Raw genomic sequence first — 22,443 nt, forward strand, 5'->3', positions numbered from 1 at the left:
TTTGGTTTATTTTCGTATAAGGTTTTGTATTTGGGTTGAAAAACAGCCGTAAAAGCAGGATTCAGAGGGTTTGATTTTAAGTTGAGAGCATACTGTGCGGAAAGCATTCCTCTACGATGCGATAACGGTGGTTCGTTCGCTTCAGCTAGTAGGATTTCACACGGGGAAGTTTTAAATGCTCCCAGAGCCAGTCTTATTCCCTAATGATGAATTGGATCAAGGATTGTCAGGTATGATTTTCTGGCTCAACCATACACAACGTAACCATAGTTCAGTTTGGAGCGAATAAACTTTCTATATTAATTCAGGATGACTTTTCTATCAGCACCCCAGTCATTGTGTGCTACTACTTTAAGTAGGTTAAGTGCTTTTAAGCATTTAGCTTTCAAGTTCTTTAGGTGTGGAATAGAAGTCCGTTTTCTGTCAAAGATTATACCTAAACATTTTGTTTCCTCAACAACTGGAAAATGTATTCCGTCCTGCGTGAGTTTAGGTTCATCGTGCTGTCGTCGTAACTGACAGAAATGCATACATACCGTTTTTAATTTCGAGAATTTGAAGCCGTTCGTACTTGCCCAATTTTGAATCTTGTTTATATTTTGCTGTAGTTGTCTTTCAATTGTATGCATATGCTTTGATCAATAAAATATGAGAAAACCATCAACATATAGCGAACAATCCACAGCAACAGTCAAACACTTGATGATGCTATTGATTTTGATATTCAAGTGTCAGATAAAATACTGCCCTGGGGCACACCCATCTTTTGCTCGTGCAGATCTGAGAGAGTAGAGCCCATTCATACCTAGAATTCTCTGTCAGAGAAAGTTGGAGATGGAATAGGGCAGAGGGCCTTTTAGACCTAGATCATGCAGGTCATTTAGTACCCCGTGCTTCCATGTTGTGTCATAAGCCTTTTCTAAATCAAAGAAAACCGCTGCTAAGTGTTCTTTCTTGATAAATACATCGCGAATGAATGTTTCTAGTCTAACCAGACAATCGTTGGTGCTCCGGCCATACCGAAAGCCACTTTAGAAAGGAGATATTAAATTGTTGGTTTCCATGTACCAGACAAGCCAAGAATTGATCATTCGTTCCATTGTTTTGCAAACACGGCTTGTGAGTGCAATTGGTCGATATATGTTAGGATCTGCGCTATCTTTACCGGGTTTGGGAACTGTTATTACTGTTGACTCTTTCCAAATATTTGGTACATTACCAGTAATCCATGAATCATTGAAAATTTCTATAGGGACTATTAATGAAGGTTCTGGGAGGTGTTTCAAACACTGGTAGAGTATTTCGTGAGTAGATGTATCGTGGGCCTTATTCAGAGATTCCATTAGCTCACAGTGTAAACGGTTTATTATAACTTTCTGAGTTATTCGATATGAATTTCAACCGTGTCTTTTCTTTTTGAATTTTTAATCTTCTGAAGGATCTGAATAATTAGAGGATGAGGAGTTTTTCGAGAAGTTTTCAGCAAGTATATTAACAATGTCATGTTTGGAATTGATATTCTTGTTGTTTAGTTTGAGATATCGAAAGGAATTGTATAGAGGAACGAGAATTTGGAGTTGAAACATATTTTTTCCATGATGCTCTTTTACTTTCTTTAATCGTGCGGCGGACTTTGGCCAGAACAATACGGTACTTGGTTAAATTTTCGGGCGTTGGACGATTATTAAAATTTTTCAGTGCTTCTCGGCGTTGTCTAATGGCCTCTTTACATTCTTTTGTGAACCATGGATTTGAGGTTCTTTTACTGTTTTGTGAGGACGTGGGAATGGATTCTTCTGCCATGTCGATTAAAAAATTAGTAAAATACTGAAAAGGGTTATTGTCGTTTAAAACAGTATCCCCGTTAATTCTAGTTGTATAAAGTGTTCCAAATTTGACCCAGTCGGCCTTCTTTAAATTCCAATGTGGAATTGCTTCGTCAATTGTAACCTCGGTGTTGTTAAGAGAGATTGGAAAATGATCACTGCTGTGAAGGTCATCAGCGACCTTCCATTCATAGTCCAAAAGCAGCGATGGGGAACAAATTGTTAAATCGATACATGTGTATGTACCCGTTCCAGGGTGTAAATATGTCGGTGATTTTTGGTGTTACATATACAAACATGTTGTCTAGAAATGAAGTCTTCTACTTTGTGACCTCTGTCACTTATATGGTTCGATCTCCATAAAATGTTATGGGCATTAAAATCTCCGAGTAAAACAAATGGTGCGGGAAGTTGTTGAACAAGTATGTCTAATTCAGTTGGTACTATGTTGGTGTTAAGTAAATAGAACAAAAGATAATCAGTCGATGTAGACTGACGCTAGCAGCAATGGCTTGTAGATTTGTATTGATAGGGATGACGCTATGAGAGGCTCTATTGTTCACAACAACAGAAACTACTCCTGAGGCCCTATCAACATTTTGCGAGTAGGTGTTAAACAGGTTGTAGTTTTTAAGTGTAATGTTATCCGTTTCTTTCAAAAATGTTTCCTGAAGGCATTGTACTGCAGGATGATATTCGTTTAAAAAGAGAATATCATTGTAATTTACTTTAAGTCCTCGGCAGTTCCATTGTATGATAGTGTTTTTCATTATAAATTTAAATTGAAGATTGTGGAGCTAGGTTAGACCTTTCGCGGAGGGAATTTGTTTGGCTATTTTTCTGGAGAAAGTACGGGGGTGAATTTTTTGTTTATAGGTCTGGAGCTCCCTTGGGCGCATGGATCAGTTTCTTCTACATCCATGCTCTCAAGGTCTCCAAACCTGTTATAGAGTTTGATGGGGTCATCTAACCCCCTTTGTAGACTATTTCCATGATATTTGTTTTTGTTTTTTGGTGATTTCGGTGGTTAGGTATTATTGAAAGTAGTTTGGGTAGATTCCGTGTTTTTCTGTGCTTGGTAATGGGGGGTATGAAAGCTTGGTGTTGAATCGGGTAGATCTGTCTGTTTTTTAGCGTCCTTCGTTGTTTTAGGAGTGTTCTTCACTACAGCGGAGAAGGATCGGCCAGGATGGGCTGTTTTGGCATGTACAAGTTTTCTGGCTTCTGGATAGGGAATAGTAGTTGTGTATTTTACCCTCTGTATTTCCTTCTCCTGTTTCCAGGTATCACAATCCATGGAATTGGCGTGGTGTTCCTTTCCACAGCTGACACAATGCGGAGTTGCTCTACAATCAGATTCCTGATGAGAGTGGTCTCCGCATCGGTCACATATTTGGATTTTTGAGCAGCGGTCTTCGTGATGGCCATATTTTTGACACTTATAGCATCGAAGGGGGTTTGGAATGTACACTGCCTTCTACAAAGTCTTCTAAGAACTGGGAAAGGGAAAGATAAAGGAACAGACTATATGGGCAACGGTGATATCAAGAGAGATACAAAGAGAAAGATAAAGGTGAGGGTGTAGATAAAGACTTCCTAGGGCTCGGCGTGACCAGCCGATTTGTCGAGACCGGGCCCATCTCGACCAACCAAGAGAAGTAGAGGCCAAAATAGTCTATTGCATGGAAAGCCTCTGCTCAGCTACCAGGATCCTTTCCTCTCCCGACACGGGACGCAACCCACGGCAAACAGGTTACCTTTACTTAGTCGCCTGTTACGATACGTAGTCAGGCACGTCGGGCCAATTCTACAACCCCGGACCTGCAGGGGGCGCGAAACAGGTAATTAAGTCGTAAATGAACCGATTTCAGAGTTAAATTTATTGAGTTCTGACCAGAATATTCAGAGGTTGCAGTATGGATTGTCTGCCTTACACATATTTGTTGGTTTGATTCAAACAATCAGTGCATTAGATTCGTCGAGTATACATTTTCCATAGACTGCTCGATATCCGTATTTTTCCTTACTTGGAAGGTATGAAAACCAGTCGAGCATAACAAAAGGCCAACATGGTGGCGGCAAAGCTTATCCGCTTACCAGCTGGTTTTGTTAAATCGATTCATACCTGCATGAAATCGATATGAAAATATTGATTTTCACAGAAATTCAAATTATTTAAATCCTTATGTCTTTAATCTGCCGAGAGACAAGATAAAACTACGACCATGTTTTTCTAAAGATAAATTGCCAGGTCATTTCAAATGTTTTTCCATGAGGAAATTGATTTTTTCAAGGTTTACATATGACCATTACTGAATGAAATTAAAGAACATTTTCGCCTATAAAACATGCATTTTTAAATTTTTTAATGAAATGTTTCTATTTCGAGACTCAGAATATCTAAGTCAGAAAAGATGATGCACTTATAGTCAAAAAATGTATCACATAAAACAAGTTCAATTACTCTATATTACTGTAAAGTGGCATTTAAGTCATATCAATGTACAGAACAAAAAAGTTCTACATTTACTTGGCTACTTGCATTACGTTGGCATAAAGGAATAACATAACGAAAATAAAATTACTTTTGTTTTCCTTCAAACATTTAATTTCATGTAGATCAGAATAAGCAGTTGTAAATGAAGATGTCTATATGCGTGCTATACAAAATACACATTTCCTATCACAGTATGAAAAAGCCCCCAATAAATGGAACGTACTAAATTCTTATCTTGTAAAAAAAAAAGTTTAAACCCTGAGTCAATCGGCCTTAATTAAACCTAAAGCAAGATTTTTAGAACTTCAACTCCTTAAGACGATTTGGTTAAATCCATAATTTTTACCAAAAAAAATCATTTACAAAAAGGGTTGATTCAGTTTTATACATGGTATCAGAATGAAAGTGGTCGATACAAAGTCTAGGAGGGTTAATATCAAACGTATTAGAGTTGTTAAAAAGTCTTTTACGAATTAATATAGACAAAATAGATGTATCTTTCCATTATGATCAATGGCTTATGCATGATCTTGATTCTTGTTTTTCTGTCATACTATTTAAGGATAAAAACGTCCGATTATGTGATAGCAAAGTCTATATATAGATAGAAAATAGTGTTACTGGTTGGACCTATTTTGATCAACTATCTGAAAGGCCCTGATAGTCTCTGGTATTTAGAACACTTTATACGAATTAATTTGGGGTCTTTTTTTAAATAACGTCTATTTGTATTACCACCTTGTGCGTCAGGGCTTGATGATTTTGGGTGTCTTGACTACCTTATAAATTCTTATTTGGGTCTTACTTATGTTGAGGTTTTTTTCCTTGCCTGAATCATAGCTGCCACATCGGGGTATATTAGGATGTTAGGATTGAGATTGTTAATATATTAGCATCCACAGGTAATTATTGATTAGATAATGGAACGAGATTTTAAAAAATAGGTATTAAACACCGACATATTATTTCTGTGATTGTAAAGTCGGGCTGTTATCCCGCGCCGTAGTGTGTCGTCGGGAGGCAGATTCATCTCGATCTGTTCGAATGATAACCGCCATATGCGTATGCATAACAACCGTATCCAGTTTTTCCCATAACTCTAGACACGGTCTGCCCCAACCCACACCAGGCCTCATGGTCGCAGTTGACCACCTTCCAATATAATGTTGGAGTTTTGTGTGTAATAGTTCTCTTGCTAAGATTATGTTGATGATCCCCGTTTCACGAGTATAATTTAAGATGTTAAATTATTTCATACAATCACAATACTCCACACAAGCATCGTGGGGAAAGTGGACGGATACCCAGTGGGTTCCTGGAAGACGACTGTCGTCCGTGTCGATGACAAAAGTCCAAGAAGTGTAAGAACTATTGTTCAAAAGGTACTAATGTTCCCATGTATTTATTTTATGATTTGTTTTTTTCTTTTACTTTCACAAGTAATGTCAAGTCATCAATTCATTCGTGACTTTTTGCTTGAAAATCTCTGACAAATAGTAAACATTTCTTGGATTCGTCTCCGCACTCTGGGCCAATACTTTCAATGTGATGGACCTATATATTAATCAATCGAGACAAACGATCACACAAGTCTTTATACCACTGATGCAACACGGCTTCTTCCGAGATGAGACCCCAAGCGTCCTCCAGAAACTCGTCAAAGTTTTCTTCTTGACTCATCTTCAGACACTTATCGTGTTGATTTTGACTGAGATGATCATTTTGACAGACATAGCAATCTTTATTGGTCAATTTCGTAACTATTTCTGCCAGGTGTTTGCAAAACCAAACCAGGAGACTAAACGTTATTCTTATTCTGGCCATCATTACTATGTCGTCCACGGCTACTTTGTCTTCCACGGCTTCAGTGATATATTCCCATTCCATTTCCCTTCCCAGAATCTCCAACATTCAAAGAGGGATAAGAGTCTTCCATAGACGTCCAATAGAATATAATCACTTCTCCCAAACTGTTGATTTCTATGGTATTATCGAATCTGGCATACAATATAACGTTCACCGTCTCGGTTAGAGCTGTAGTAACTTAAGCTCGCCATGAAGTAGACCATGTGGTATAGGGTTGAAATGTCCCTGTCTGCTGCTTTGATCTGCAGTGAAATCAAAGGCCCACAATGTCTAACCTCCTGCATAATCGTCGTACGAAATGCAGTTGCTTTGTTGAAGGGCATTGATGGTCACTTCTTTTTATAGTCGATGACTTGCGAAGCGTCGATCAAAGAATCAAAACTCTCTTTCCTATGAACTCAGACTTCTTTGACACGTTGTTTTCCCACTTTTGAGGATCTCTCGACGAGATTGCTTTCGATGACGTGCACTTCGTCTTTTCTTTGTCCACGTGTTTTAACTCGGACAAGTAAAACCTTCCTTCTAACACTTCCCCGTTCTTGTCTTCCAATATATAGACGGCAGGATGACGGCGAAGCACTCGTCCAGTGACACCAAAACATTCGGTCGTCCAATTGAGAAAATATCATTTGTCGAAAGTGCGTTTGGTTTTTCCAATGCGCACACAATCTCCTTCTGCCAACACTAAAGGTTTTCTTCGGGACAGCCACAGACGAGGACGTACCAGACAGGCGCTCGAAGATGGACCCTTCGTTGCTGAGTCACTTCTTGGGGGCACATCCAATGCTCCGATGGTAAGATTGGTTGTACGCTTGGACCAGGTACGGTAAGACGCCGATGTACTTCAGAGTGTTGATGCGTAAATTATTTCCACATGCTTTGTTTGAAGGTGCGTTGAATATGTTCTACGATGCTTTGGTTTCGTGATTCCAGGTTGTGAAAAAATGAATGTCTCGTTTCTTCAATTCGTTTCGGAAAGATTGGTTCAAACATTCGGTGGCTTTGTCGGTTTGCCATCGAAGAGGGAGATGACCACCTTGTTTAAGCACCACTTTGAGGTCACGCGCTAACTCAGCTCTCAATTTGCATCTCAATGGCACAACCCAGGCAAATTTGGAAAAGACGTCAATGACACAAAACAAATTTAAGTAGCAACGATTTTAGGTGGCCAAATGAGAGACACCGCTAAATCGGCTTGCCACAGACGATCGATGCCCTCCACTCGAGTACGACTTCCGGAAACCTTTCGTCGAATGGGCTTGAGTAAGTTTAATGTGGCTTGTTCTTGTCACGATCTTTGCACCTGAGGTAAATGAAGATATTTTAGTCGAGATTTTGCAGCATTATACAATTTCTTAACTGCTCCATATTACACAGGATGTGCTGGGTCCTAGTAAATACTGGACTACACATTCTCCATTTGCAACAAGTTACCCACTCATCACCGATGCTACTTTATCTGGGTCGAAGAGGTGGTTTAGAAACGTCTTTACGTGTCCGATGTGTCCGAGAGTAACTCAAGGGTGGTGCTGATGGCAACGGCAATGGTATGGCTTTGAGTTGACTTTCTTTTTTCACTTTTGGTTTTCCTTGTTTCTTTTTCAATTCTGTTTTCCCTTCTGTCAAAGGAGGATTGTACATCATTTTAACCCAAGCTCGAGTTCTTCTCTTTGGGACATGCGGACAGGGGTCAACAAGGGCGCTTCAGTCTTACTTGGGATGAGAGCTGCTGATGGCGTTTGAAAGAGGTTTCGTGTCTCATCTTCCTCAGACATCCGTGGGGCTGCATGTCTTGATCGCTGAGTGTTGTAGTGGACTTTTCATCAGGGTCTTAAAAGGGGACAAAACACCGAAATGCATAGTTATTGTAAGTAGATGAATATTTAGTACTTTGTGTATATAATCTGTTCCGAATATTTTTTCTTTCCATCTATTGTATTTGCACAAACATTTAATAAAATATTGTCCTTTATTCTGAGATCACGGAAATAACCTGCCCCGAATTTGTTAACTCCCTTCAATACCAACAGGATGTGACGTCATTTGAGACGATTACGGTACAAAAGTCATATTCCGTTTTGGAGCGAAGTGACAAGTAGAGACAAGACGGTTCATCGCGCAGCTCTAAATTGTGTGAACAAAATCAGTTACGGACAAACTATTATTTTTTCACATTTCTAAAGGGCCATAAAAGAAAGATATGTTAGGGCGACCAAATTAAAGATATAAGGCTTTAGGCCAACTCAACACACCAGGTTGTGCCAGAGATATGTCGAGTCTGAATGTTTCTCAAAAGACCCGAGAGTCGCGCTAAGTATTGGCTTTGAGCCAAAAAATTGGCATTTGAAACCTGATGCAGCGCCGACTTGATTTTTTTTCTACTCTGACAAGACAAACAACGGGAAGCACGCCGTCGAGCGGCAGACGACATACGTCTGGGCTCTGAGCTATACAGAAGAGGAGAAATCTTGATATAATAAACTTATTTTTTACTGCTTATCTGGTAGATTTTTAAAAAAATCTTGATTGATTGATTGATTTTTAACGGCGCATCAGCATTGTTAGGCTATTTACCGCCAAATAAAATGTTATATGTATCTTTTAAAACTTATAAACAACAAATAGTTGAAATTAAAGCGATAAGATGGTAACGGTGAAAAATAAAGCTTCCCGATCAACGGGGGATGTAAATGGTGTATGTTAATGAAGAATGATGAAAATGTATTAAAAAAGGGATGGTTTATATATTGCATAATACTGCACAAGGTGATAGCATTCAAGTTAGAGTTTAGAATAAATGTTCATGCCTTTCAGGAAGAAAAAAATCTGTCAATCCACATCTATGCTGATGCTAGCAATGACCTAACAGCAATATGGGAATAAATATCAATAGTAAAACAATGTATCTTGCAATGAAGTCATTAAGGTAAGTGTTCGTCGACGGAGTTCAATATAAAGTCCTTCACGGCAGGTAGTGTACTTCATTCAAACGTTTAACGTCACATCAGCGGAAGGTTTGATTGATTGATTGATTGATTTTTAACGGCGCATCGGCACTGTTAGGCTATTTAGCGCCAAACAAAGTCTTATTTCTATAATCTTTTAAAACGTATAAAAGGTCCTATATCGACCAGCGATATAAAAGAACAAATGGTAGAAATTAAAAAACGGTAAGATGATAACGGTGCTAAATAAAGCTTCCCGATCAACGGGAGATGTAAAAATGATGAATAGTTATTAAAATGGGACGGTATATGTATATTGCATAAAACTGCACAAGGTGATAGCATAAAAGTCAGAGTTTAGGGTAAATATTTACGGCTTTCAGGAACTCTATAATACGAGTGATGTTTATAGTATCAAAAAGTTCTTTCATGTCATGCACAATGTAATATTGATTGATTGTTTGTTTTTTAACGGCGCATCAGCACTTTTAGGCTATTTAGCGCCAAACAAAGTCTTATTTCTATAATCTTTTAAAACGTATAAAAGGTCCTATATCGACCAGCGATATAAAAGAACAAATGGTAGAAATTAAAAAACGGTAAGATGATAACGGTGCTAAATAAAGCTTCCCGATCAACGGGAGATGTAAAAATGATGAATAGTTATTAAAATGGGACGGTATATGTATATTGCATAAAACTGCACAAGGTGATAGCATAAAAGTCAGAGTTTAGGGTAAATATTTACGGCTTTCAGGAACTCTATAATACGAGTGATGTTTATAGTATCAAAAAGTTCTTTCATGTCATGCACAATGTAATAATGATCGCGCGTAGGTTGTAGGTCAAAGCACTCTATCATAAAGTGCTTGACAGTGAATGGTTCATTGCAAGAAACGCACTCTGGAGGGTCTTCACCTTTTAGTATGTGGGTGTGGGTGATATAAGTATGACCAATTCGGATTCTTGCAATGACTATCTCCTCCCTACGAATGGTTCTGTAGGAAGGAGTCCATTCTCCTAGAGTTGGCTTGATGGCATGAAGTTTGTTATTTACAGCATCATTCCATGATGCCTGCCACTTCATCAGCGGAAGGAATTATTTCATTTATTTTAAGGTTGAAATTGTATTTAAAGCTTTAGACTTAAATTATACAGTGTACTGTACACTGAAATTGCTGTGTCCCCCAAATTTGGAGGTTGGTCGGAAAAATTTACATTTTTTATTTTTATTTTTTCCTAATCAGATCTTGGCCGAGATAACAGCTGAGCTCAAGCATATGAGACTGTGGATCAGACCTTTACAAACGTGTTTTTGCAGCCACAGTATGGGGTGAGTGATGAAAGCAAAGCACCAACACAAGACAGCTACCGTAAGGGTCATGTCCTCATAGTGACCCAGAATGACTCGTGTATTTCTTTGATAGAAAAGTGTGTACGACAAGATGTAGGCTTCGAAAGATTTTCAGTCAACACTCAAACTTTATACAACTTAGTTTTAAGTATTACAGGTTTATGTGTATTTATAACACCAGTAATGATACTCTCCATTTCTTCTTTGCGTCCATCCATCTACAACATTATCTCCTGTTTAACCCGTGTGTGTAAACGAGCTTTCGTCCATATGGAAAACATTGTCTCGTCATAGGCATGTATAGTTTGTTTTGTTTTTTTGTTTTTTTAACCGAAGAGAGATGCCATGCAAAACTACAAACCAATTGTTATATGCACAGACCTAAGACCAGCACATGTGGAGTCCAGGTAGCACCAGAGTGCAGATCATCTGCTGTGCAGTGCAGTCGCCATCATATAACAAGGACCCAGCCAGGCGTCAACCTCAGCTCTGACGAGGATGTGCCAGGTGTGGAAAATTTAGACTAAGCAGACTATAATGAGGAATATACAGCAGACCCACACAAGGACTTGAAGTATATTGTGCTTGCAATGTCATTGATGGAACTGCTCCAAATGCACACAGATCAATTTGCAGCATCAGAAGTTCAATATTGGAAGTTGTTTGTGTGTTAAAACGTACTATGTGGCTTTCAAATTAATAGGGCAAGCCAACCACTGCATCATTCCAATCTATGGTGAAATTTAATTGTTGCATCAGCGGGTTTTTTCAGTGGCAACAGTCCAGTGAAGACTTTTAACTTTCTGAGCCATGGTGAAATTGTATGGATGAGAATGAGCTCATACAATACATAGATCCGACCTGTCAATCAACTCCACCGATATTGACCAATCGGATAAGAGCGTCCGGTCCTACGGTAACATCCGCCATGTTTTACCCACAAACAAACGTGTGGTGACAATACAGCTGCATTACAGACTTTCGTGATTTTTGGGATATATTGGCAAAATGGTGCTTCGATGTGCATGGGGAACATGCAATGCAGATGAGAGATATCCGGAAAGGTTGGAAGGAGGCCGTTTTATTCGTTTTCCAACTCCAAAACGTGATTTGAAAAGGTGAAACGATGGATCAAAGCGTGTGGTCGACCGCACGAACAGCTTAATATCACCAGAGTAAACCAACACAAGGCCGTTTGCTCAAAGGTAATTCAGTTTAGATTTCACTATAGTAAATAAGTATATGTAGTATTCTAGTGATTGATTGATTGATTGTTTATTTTTTAACGGCGCATCAGCACTTTTAGGCTATTTAGCGCCAAACAAAGTGTTATTTGTATAATCTTTTAAAACTTATAAAAGGTCCTATATCGACCAGCGATATAAAAGAACAAATGGTTGAAATTCAAAGCGGTAAGATGGTAACGGTGCAAAATAAAGCTTCCCGATCAACGGGAGATGTAAAAAAGATGAATAGGTATTAAAATGGGACGGTATATATATTGCATAAAACTGCACAAGGTGATAGCATAAAAGTCAGAGTTTAGAGTAAATATTTACGGCTTTCAAGAACTCTATAATACGAGTGATGTTTATAGTATCAAAAAGTTCTTTCATGTCAAGCACAACGTAATAACGATCGCGCGTAGGTTGTAGGTCAAAGCACTCTATCATAAAGTGCTTAACAGTGAATGGTTCATTGCAAGAAACGCACTCTGGTGGGTCTTCACCTTTTAGTATGTGGGTGTGGGTGATATAAGTATGACCAATTCGGATTCTTGCAATGACTACCTCCTCCCTACGAATGGTTCTGTAGGAAGGAGTCCATTCTCCTAGAGTTGGCTTGATTGCATGAAGTTTGTTATTTACAGCATCATTCCATGATGCCTGCCACTTCTGACGTAAGAACTTTCTGATACAAGGTTTAAAATCAGTATATGGTATTTTAAAATCAGATGGTTCTTGAGAAAGGGCCATTTTAGCAGCGCGATCTGCTTTTCGTTACCTTTAATACCAATGAGGCTAGGTAACCAACAGTATATTATATTATGGGAGACACTCAGCTCGGTATTTTTTACGAGTATGTTTTTCAATAATGGGTTCTCCAGTTTTCTATTGTGTAGCGACTGGAGTACTGATAGAGAGTCGGAGAAGATGATACTGTTTAAAATACGGTTCTTTTCTATATGTTGCAGAGCAAGGTCTATTGCTCTGATTTCGGCTGTAAAAATTGATGCTCCATTTGGTAAGCGAACTTGCGTTGTGTGATTTCCACAAACAAAGGCTGCAGCAGCCTTTTCCCCATCCTTTAATCCATCAGTGTAAATTCTGGTGTAGTTTTTAAATTCGGTGAGAAGTTCATGGTAAGAGTTGTGGAAGATAGAAGGGTTTGTTTCGGATTTTTTTCTATCGTGTAGCGTAAAACGTACTTTTGGTTGTTTAATTAGCCAGGGTGGTGTTTCAGAGATCGATGTTTTCTGAATTTTAGAAAGATCTATATTTGTAGTGTCAAGGCTGGATGATATTCTAATGCCAAAGGAAGGTATGGCATTTGGTTTATTTTCGTATAAAGTTTTGTATTTGGGTTGAAAAACAGCCGAAAAAGCAGGATTCAGAGGGTTTGATTTTAATTTCAGAGCATACTGTGCGGAAAGCATTTATCTACGATGCGATAACGGTGGTTCATTCGCCTCAGCTAGAAGGCTTTCACACGGGGATGTTTTAAATGCTCCCAGAGCCAGTCTTATTCCTTGATGATGAATTGGATCAAGCATTTTAAGATACGATTTTCTGGCTGAACCATACACAACGCAACCATAGTCCACTTTGGAGCGAATAAACGTTCTGTATAAATTTAAGATGACTTTTCTATCAGCACCCCAGTCAGTGTGCGCTACTACTTTAAGTAGGTTAAGTGCTTTTAAGCATTTAGCTTTTAAGTTCTTTAGGTGTGGAATAAAGGTCAGTTTTCTGTCAAAGATTATACCTAAAAATTTGGTTTCCTCAACAACTGGAATAGGTGTTCCATCCAGTGTGAAGTTCGGTTCATCGTGATGTTTTCGTAACTGACAGAAATGCATGCATACCGTTTTTGATTTCGAGAATTTGAAACCGTTTGCATTGGCCCAATTTTGAATTTTGTTTAGATTTTGCTGCAGTTGTCTTTCAATTGTATGCATGTGCTTTGACCGATAACATATTAGAAAATCATCAACGTATAACGAGCAATCCACACCAGGAGTCAAACACTTGGTGATGCTATTAATTTTGATGTCAAAGAGCGTCACAGATAAAATACTGCCCTGGGGCACACCCATCTCTTGTTCGTGCAGATCTGAGAGGGTAGAGCCCACTCGTACTTTGAATTCTCTGTCGGAGAGAAAGTTGGATATGATATTAGACCTAGATCGTTCAGGTCATTTAGTATCCCGTACTTCCATGTCGTGTCATAGGCCTTTTCTAAATCAAAGAAAACCGCTACTAAATGTTCTTTCTTAACAAATGCATCGCGAATGAATGTTTCTAGTCTAACCAGATGATCATTGGTGCTCCGGCCATATCGAAAGCCACTTTGGAAAGGAGATATTAAATTGTTAGTTTCCAAATACCAGACAAGCCGAGAATTGATCATTCGTTCCATTGTTTTGCACACACAGCTTGTGAGTGCAATTGGTCGATAGCTATTGGGGTCTTCGCTATCTTTACCGGGTTTGGGGACTGGTATTACAGTTGCTTCTTTCCAGATTTTTGGTACGTTACCAGTAATCCATAAATCATTGAAGAGTTTCAAAAGAGATGTTAATGATGATTCTGGAAGGTGTTTCAGAAACTGGTAATGTATCTCGTCAGGCCCAGCGGATGTATCATGGGCCTTGTCTAAAGCCTCCCTAAGCTCCGATAGTGAGAACAATTGATTATAACTTTCCGAGTTGTTGGATGTGAATTTTAAACGTGACTTTTCTTTTTGAGTTTTAAGTTTTCGGAAGGCTTCTGAATAATTAGATGATGAGGAATTTTTCGAGAAACTGTCAGCAAGAATATTTGCAATGTCACGTTTTGAACTAAAGTTGTTATTGTTCAGTGTCAGATGTCGGAGAGGGTTTTGCTTTCTCTTTCCGTTTATTTTGCGTATAGTGTCCCAAACTTTTTTAACAGAGGAACGAGAGTTTAAAGAAGAAACATACTTCTTCCATGATGCTCTTTTACTTTCTTTGATTATGCGGCGAGCTTTGGCCCGGGTAATGCGATATATATATTTAAGTTTTCGGGCGTCGGTTGATTATTAAATTTCCTTAATGCTTCTCGGCGTAGTTTAATGGCTTCCTTACATACCTTAGTGACCCAAGGTTTTTGGGTTCTTTTACAATATGGCGAGGACTTGGGAACGGATTCTTCTGTAATCTCTATTAAAATAGATGTAAAATGCTGAATGGTGTCGTCAACATTGAAAACTGTATCCTCATTCAGCCTAGTTTTACAGAGTGTTTCGAACTTGGCCCAGTCGGCCTTCTTTAAATTCCATTGTGGAATTACTTCATCGACTGTAGAGTTAAGATTTACAAGAAAGATTGGGAAGTGATCGCTGCTGTGAAGGTCATCAGCGACCTTCCATTCATAGTCCAAAAGCAGAGAAGGAGAACATGATTGATTGATTGATTATTTCTTAACGGCGCATCAGCACTTTTAGGCTATTTAGCGCCAAACAAAGTGTTATTTGTATAATCTTTTAAAACTTATAAAAGGTCCTATATCGACCAGCGATATAAAAGAACAAATGGTTGAAATTAAAAACGGTAAGATGGTAACGGTGCAAAATAAAGCTTCCCGATCAACGGGAGATGTAAAAAAGATGAATAGGTATTAAAATGGGACGGTATATATATTGCATAAAACTGCACAAGGTGATAGCATAAAAGTCAGAGTTCAGAGTAAATATTTACGGCTTTCAAGAACTCGATAATACGAGTGATGTTTATATTATCAAAAAGTTCTTTCATGTCATGCACAACGTAATAACGATCGCGCGTAGGTTGTACGTCAAAGCATTATATCATAAAGTGCTTGACAGTGAATGGTTCATTGCAAGAAACGCACTCTGGTGGGTCTTCACCTTTTAGTATGTGGGTGTGGGTGATATAAGTATGACCAATTCGGATTCTTGCAATGACTACCTCCTCCCTACGAATGGTTCTGTAGGAAGGAGTCCATTCTCCTAGAGTTGGTTTGATTGCATGAAGTTTGTTATTTACAGCATCATTCCATGATGCCTGCCACTTTTGACGTAAGAACTTTCTGATATAAGCTTTAAAATCAGTATATGGTATTTTAAAATCAGATGGTTCTTGAGAAAGGGCCATTTTAGCAGCGAGATCTGCTTTTTCGTTACCTTTAATACCAATGTGGCTAGGTAACCAACAGTATATTATATTGTGGGAGACACTCAGCTCGGTATTTTTTACGAGTATGTTTTTCAATAATAGGTTCTCCAGTTTTCTATTGTCTAGTGACTGGAGTACTGATAGCGAGTCGGAGAAGATGATACTGTTTAAAATACGGTTCTTTTCTATATGTTGCAGAGCAAGGTCTATTGCTCTGATTTCGGCTGTAAAAATTGATGCTCCATTTGGTAAGCGAACTTGCGTTGTGTGATTTCCACAAACAAAGACTGCAGCAGCCTTTTCCTCATCCTTTGATCCATCAGTGTAAATTCTGGTATAGTTTTTAAATTCGGTGAGGAGTTCATGGTAAGAGTTGTGGAAGATAGAAGGGTTTGTTTCGGATTTTTTCCCATCGTGTAGCGTAAAACGTACTTTTGGTTGTTTAATTAGCCAGGGTGGTGTTTCGGAGATGGATGTTTTCTGAATTTTTGAAAGATCTATATTTGCAGTGTCAAGGCAGGATGATATTCTAATGCCAAAGGAAGGTATGGCGTTTGGTTTATTTTCGTATAAAGTTTTGTATTTGGGTTGAAAAACAGCCGAAAAAGCAGGATTCAGAGGGTTTGATTTTAATTTCAGAGCATACTGTGCGGAAAGCATTTCTCTACGATGCGATAACGGTGGTTCATTCGCCTCAGCTAGAAGGCTTTCACACGGGGATGTTTTAAATGCTCCCAGAGCCAGTCTTATTCCCTGATGATGTATTGGATCAAGCATTTTAAGATACTATTTTCTGGCAGAACCATACACAACGCAACCATAGTCCAGTTTGGAGCGAATAAACGTTCTGTATAAATTTAGGATGACTTTTCCATCAGCACCCCAGTCAGTGTGGGCTACTACTTTAGGTTAAGTGCTTTTAAGCATTTAGCTTTTAAGTTCTTTAGGTGTGGAATAAAGGTCAGTTTTCTGTCAAAGATTATACCTAAAAATTTGGTTTCCTCAACAACTGGAATAGGTGTTCCATCCAGTGTGAGGTTCGGTTCATCGTGATGTTTTCGTAACTGACAGAAATGCATGCATACCGTTTTTGATTTCGAGAATTTGAAACCGTTTGCATTGGCCCAATTTTGAATTTTGTTTAGATTTTGCTGCAGTTGTCTTTCAATTGTATGCATGTGCTTTGACCGATAACATATTAGAAAATCATCAACGTATAACGAGCAATCCACACCAGGAGTCAAACACTTGGTGATGCTATTAATTTTGATGTTAAAGAGCGTCACAGATAAAATACTGCCCTGGGGCACACCCATCTCATGTTCGTGCAGATGTGAGAGGGTAGAGCCCACTCGTACGGAAGCCGGTTAGTGCCACGTTGAAATCAATTTTTTATCTCGTAATTACGACTTACTATCTCGTAATTACGAGTTAGCTATCTCGTAATTACGACTTACTATCTCGTAATTACGACTTAGCTATCTCGTAATTACGAGTTAGCTATCTCGTAATTATGACTTACTATCTCGTAATTACGACTTACTATCTCGTAATTACGAGTTAGCTATCTCGCAATTACGACTTACTATCTCGTAATTACGACTTAGCATCTCGTAATTACGACTTAGCTATCTTATAATAACGACTTAACGTCAACCGGAAAGATAACAATCCACGTGGTCGAAAGTCACAAGTAAGTCATACTGCTGTAGATAAAAGCGTTTGATTCCAAACCAATTGGTATTAATTTAATCCAGACTTGTGCATCATTTCTTGTGATTTAGGGTGGACCGTACGAGAATATGCAGGTTTTATTTTCGTGTGGAATTCACAGCATCAAGCACCAACTAGGAATAGGGTATTCAACGTTTTAGTGGTATTCAACGTTTTAGTTTTGTCTCTTGATTCTGGGAGCGAGAATGAGTTTAACCAGATGGGCTGTGGAAGGAAATGGGGTGGGTATCACGGTACCTCTTTGTCTATCTATCAACGAAGCCATGTATATGTTTATCGAACGAAGTATTTTACTATCTGCCTCCATATCTGTTAGCATAAATATATGTCATACAACTTTGCCAAAATATGCATGGCTGATTATGATGCAATTAAACGTACAGATGAAACCATATATTGGTCATTGAATTAAAACAGAAATATCACAGTGTGATTACATTTTATTTTGACGAAATGTATTCTTGTGTATTATTTGTCCTGGCATTCTATGTACAAATTGTTGTTAAACATGAATCATAATGATCTATTTGGAATGGTCTCGTCTACAGCGTCAGTTTTTAAATGTTAAAGCGGCATGATTTAAATCTCTTAGAGAAAAATATCAACATAAATTCCTTAGCTGATAAGGTACGTTCGAGAGAGAGAGAGAGAGAGAGAGACGGGGGGGGGGGGGAGAGGTTCTCTTGAACTTTTATTTCAGTATTCAACATTTTACACAGAACTATAGATGCAAGAATGTCACTTGCACATATTTACAAATGCCAGTCTGATCATACTCGTATATAAATAGATTAGGTATAAGTGACAGGGGCATTGAACAAAATATATTTTTATTGGGAATTACTTACAGATATATGTATTTTGCTACTTTCTTATTCGTTTTTCTCTGGATATATACGATGGATTGAAATTTATCTTCCACCACTTTGAAATGATGTTATAAATATACGAAGTATTTGTGAGCATTAATTTAAAAAAAAATATCACCTAAGTAGTCATGACTAACTTTTATATGTATAATCTAATAAACGTGTGTGTGTGTGTGTGTGAGCGAGAACGCCAACTTTTAGAAAGAGAATTTGTTAATCTTTTGTAGGTTCATGGGAATGTACATAGCAAGTAAATTAATTTTATTTAATGATTGATTCATTTCTTTATCGATTAAATCATGATAATTGATATAGTTTTAATGACAAGAACAACCATAACAAAATTGCTTTAAAAATAATATTGAAGTTCTGTAATACTTCATCAGTTCAATTTTCGAACCTAAACATATCTTATATCCCAATACCATTTTCAGAGTTTAAAAAGCGTACGTAGAACCGCCTATGCCATCTGTAAATTGTAACAGATAGCTAGCTGCTGCACCATTTGCAAATAGTTGAAAATTGCATTTTTGTACCTTTTACTTAATGCGGATACAGCGGTAAGCACGTATGGCATACGTTTTCTTTACAGTATTGTGAATCAGGCATCTTATTTTCTTATACAAAAATGTTATTGTTTTTATTTTAATAATTATCATCATTGTTTAATTTGTCAACATGAAAACAAATGTCATCCACCCATTCCTAACTCGGTCCTATGAATAACGGAGAACTCGCCCCATGCCATGGAGAACTCGCCCTGGGAGAACTCGCCCTGGGAGAACTCATTCAAGGTGTCAGAGGAGAAGTCGCCCCATGGTGGTCGGAGAAGTCGCCCCACTTCGCCTGAAGAAGTCGCCCAATGATGATGTATAGTAATTCTGAGATGTCGCAAAATGGTTAAGGCTTTATTTATTGTTGTTTTTCTTCAACTTAATAACTTGTTAAATTTATAAAATTTGCAATTTTTCAACTTTTCCATTTGATCAACTCCGCTTCTGTACTTAACGAAAAATAAGTGTTATCTGTCCCTTTTGCTCTGCTCTTCAAATCATTAGATGCATTTTATTTGGAAAAATAGAGGATGTAAACATCGTGTGATGCCAGCAGTTTTATATATGAAAGGGTTCCAACCTAATAACCCCTGAGATGACTTTATTTTATGAGTTTTGGGTAATATGTAGAACTGAGGTGTACATATGTTAAGAGGGAAAGTATAAATTCCTCATATACGGAATTATTTTTAGCGATCTCATTAATGCATGTTGAAATTTTTTAATTAATTTCTATTGATGGGTCTTTGATAATATGTTTGTGGTATTTTTAATCATTTAATTGACGTTCATCTTCTTTAACATAATCATCTTGATTCATAATAATAATAGTGTTTGACTTATCATCCTTTTTAATCACTATACTGTTGTCATTCTTTAGATTATATTAAGACTTAATTTCATCCTTAGAAATATTACTATGATATTGCTTTTTATGATTACCAGTTAATATCTCTTTTGTGATTGTATATATATACAAATCTAAATATGAATCACGTAATAGATGATTTAATTCTGTTATAAAAAGATTGTCTGGGTGACAAGTTTTGGGGTGACTTCTCCAACCACTCTGGGGCGAGTTCACCCAGGGCGAGTTCTCCATGGGGTGAGTTCTCCGCATACCGGTCCTATTACTGACATTACCTTTACACCATCTATCACTCACTCACACACACACACACACATGCACGCATGCGCGTGCACACACACACACACACATTTTAGATTATGTACAATAATATAGTGGGAAAGTGATTATCATTTTCCTTGTGATATTAACACAATATCAGATCTTCATTTAAAAATTAAAAATGGGAAAGGTCAAATTTTAAAATTGCGTTCTAGCAAGACACTACTACAGCTAAGTTTGATTTGACACGTTGGTTACACCACAGGGGCTCATATTGTTGTTTACAGTTGACCTTTCATACATGTGCTATATAATAACTATTATATAGTACATGTATGACAGATCAATTGTAAATAACTATTATATAGTGCATGTATGACAGGTCAATTGTAAACAACGATACGAGCCCCTGTGCGGATGGTAAGTAAAATCCCTCTTCTTTGCACTTGTACCATTAAATCCTTCAGAACACTCACATTTTCTATATTAATCCCTGTTCAAACAGAACACCTATATATCCATTGACAGTTCACCCTTTTTTCAAACTGTTGACACATGCGTAGAAGGCAGCATCAACCCATGGCAAGAGTTACACTTTTACTGTGTCTAGCGAGAACTATATCAGTAGGAATATATCAGTATTCATGTATAATAAAGCTATTAAGTCTTGACTCTAGACTTTTGTCAATGCATCGTCTTAATTGTCCGACCACATATAAGCAGGGACTTCGGAGGGGAGGGATGCCCCCCCCCCCCGAATTTGCATGTGCTGTAAAATTGCTGTAGCCTATATACAAAAATTAACAAACCCATCAAGTTCCCCCCCCAAAAAAAAAAAAAAAAATTGAAATGACATCCTTGCATATAAGCTGTGTATCTTAGATGACCCAATAGCGTATGCAATAATGTGCATATTTCTTTTTAAATATCTGTTTTGAGAAATACATATACATGTATTGCCATTCCTTCCAGACATTATGGATGAAGAACTAAGACAGTTTCTTTGCAACAGGGGCATCAGTGAAGAAACTGTGATGAAAATGGGAGAGGATAAGGTTTGTCATTTTATATATCCTATCATACATGATGGAGAAGAAAAATAATATGAAGAATTCATAGCAGCAACACATTTGAATCAGAGATTCTACAAATGTACCCTATTGTTATGCACAAAATTTTGCAGATTGTGTATATGTTTGTAGATGTCACAAAATACACACAGTTGTATTTGCAAGGTGCTATGTGTTCACATAGATTTTCACCAGGGTATGCAAATTTAGTGAGGTTGGTACAAATCATTTTCTTTATTTTCTTTATGCCACACTGATAACAGCAAGAGCATGTTAATTTTGTCATGTCCATTTGAATATCCGACTGTGCATCAGAATATCTGTCTACAGTTCTGTATTTCATCCTGAGGAGTTTGTCAGTAAGATTGTCCAAAAACCAAAAAATAGTTTGATAATTTGTATCCATATGTAGATGAGCTCTTTAGATTTTCAGGCTGTCACTCTTTGTTTTGTTCTGTCATCACTACTTACAATGGTGGCATCTTCGTTTGTCCAGTCTGTTCGTGCTTTCATTTGTCTTCCGAAGAAGCTAAAATTTTAGCAAGGTTGTGTGAAAATCTTAGGCTATATCAAATTAAATCCAGCTAGCATATTTAATGATGTGATAAGATGTTGGGACTGTTACCAGTATGTGAATTATTTTCTCTTCTTTTTTGCAAAACTTTCAACTTTTAAGGAATTACAATTTTTTGCATTGTCAAAAACTTCATGAGGAAGATTAAGCAAAGGTCAAGCAAAGCCATTTGCGATCGGCAAACTTATTTTGGTTGGGTTATTTGTAATTGACTTATATGTAGATGATTGGATTATTTTGTCGGCTATTACTGGATTTTGCAGTGTATGTCCCAGTGTTTTTCAGAATATGTCATTAAATTAGACCTGTCTGTCCTTCCATCTTTGCATTAACCCCTATTTTCATCTGTTCATCAGTCCCAGTTTCTAATTTAAATGCACTACTGGAAAAAATATGTATATATGTATTTAACAAAGATCATAATGATAACATTCAGCAAGCTCAGGGTTTGCCCACATGGATAAATGTTGGATTATCATTCAGTTTAATACAGTATATTTAATATTTCATGGAGCTAAACTGAAGGAGACAGTAATATCAGAGACACATTTTTGGGCTAAAGATGAAAGTTTTATCAAGTGTCAGTGATCTTAAGTACTTAGAAAAAGACAGTAATAAACTTGCAGCTGATGGTGGTAGGTGTCTTTT

Source organism: Sinohyriopsis cumingii, chromosome 10 (assembly GCF_028554795.1).
Source record: "Sinohyriopsis cumingii isolate HCF-2022 chromosome 10, ASM2855479v2, whole genome shotgun sequence".
Classification (NCBI taxonomy): Eukaryota; Metazoa; Mollusca; class Bivalvia; order Unionida; family Unionidae; genus Sinohyriopsis; species Sinohyriopsis cumingii.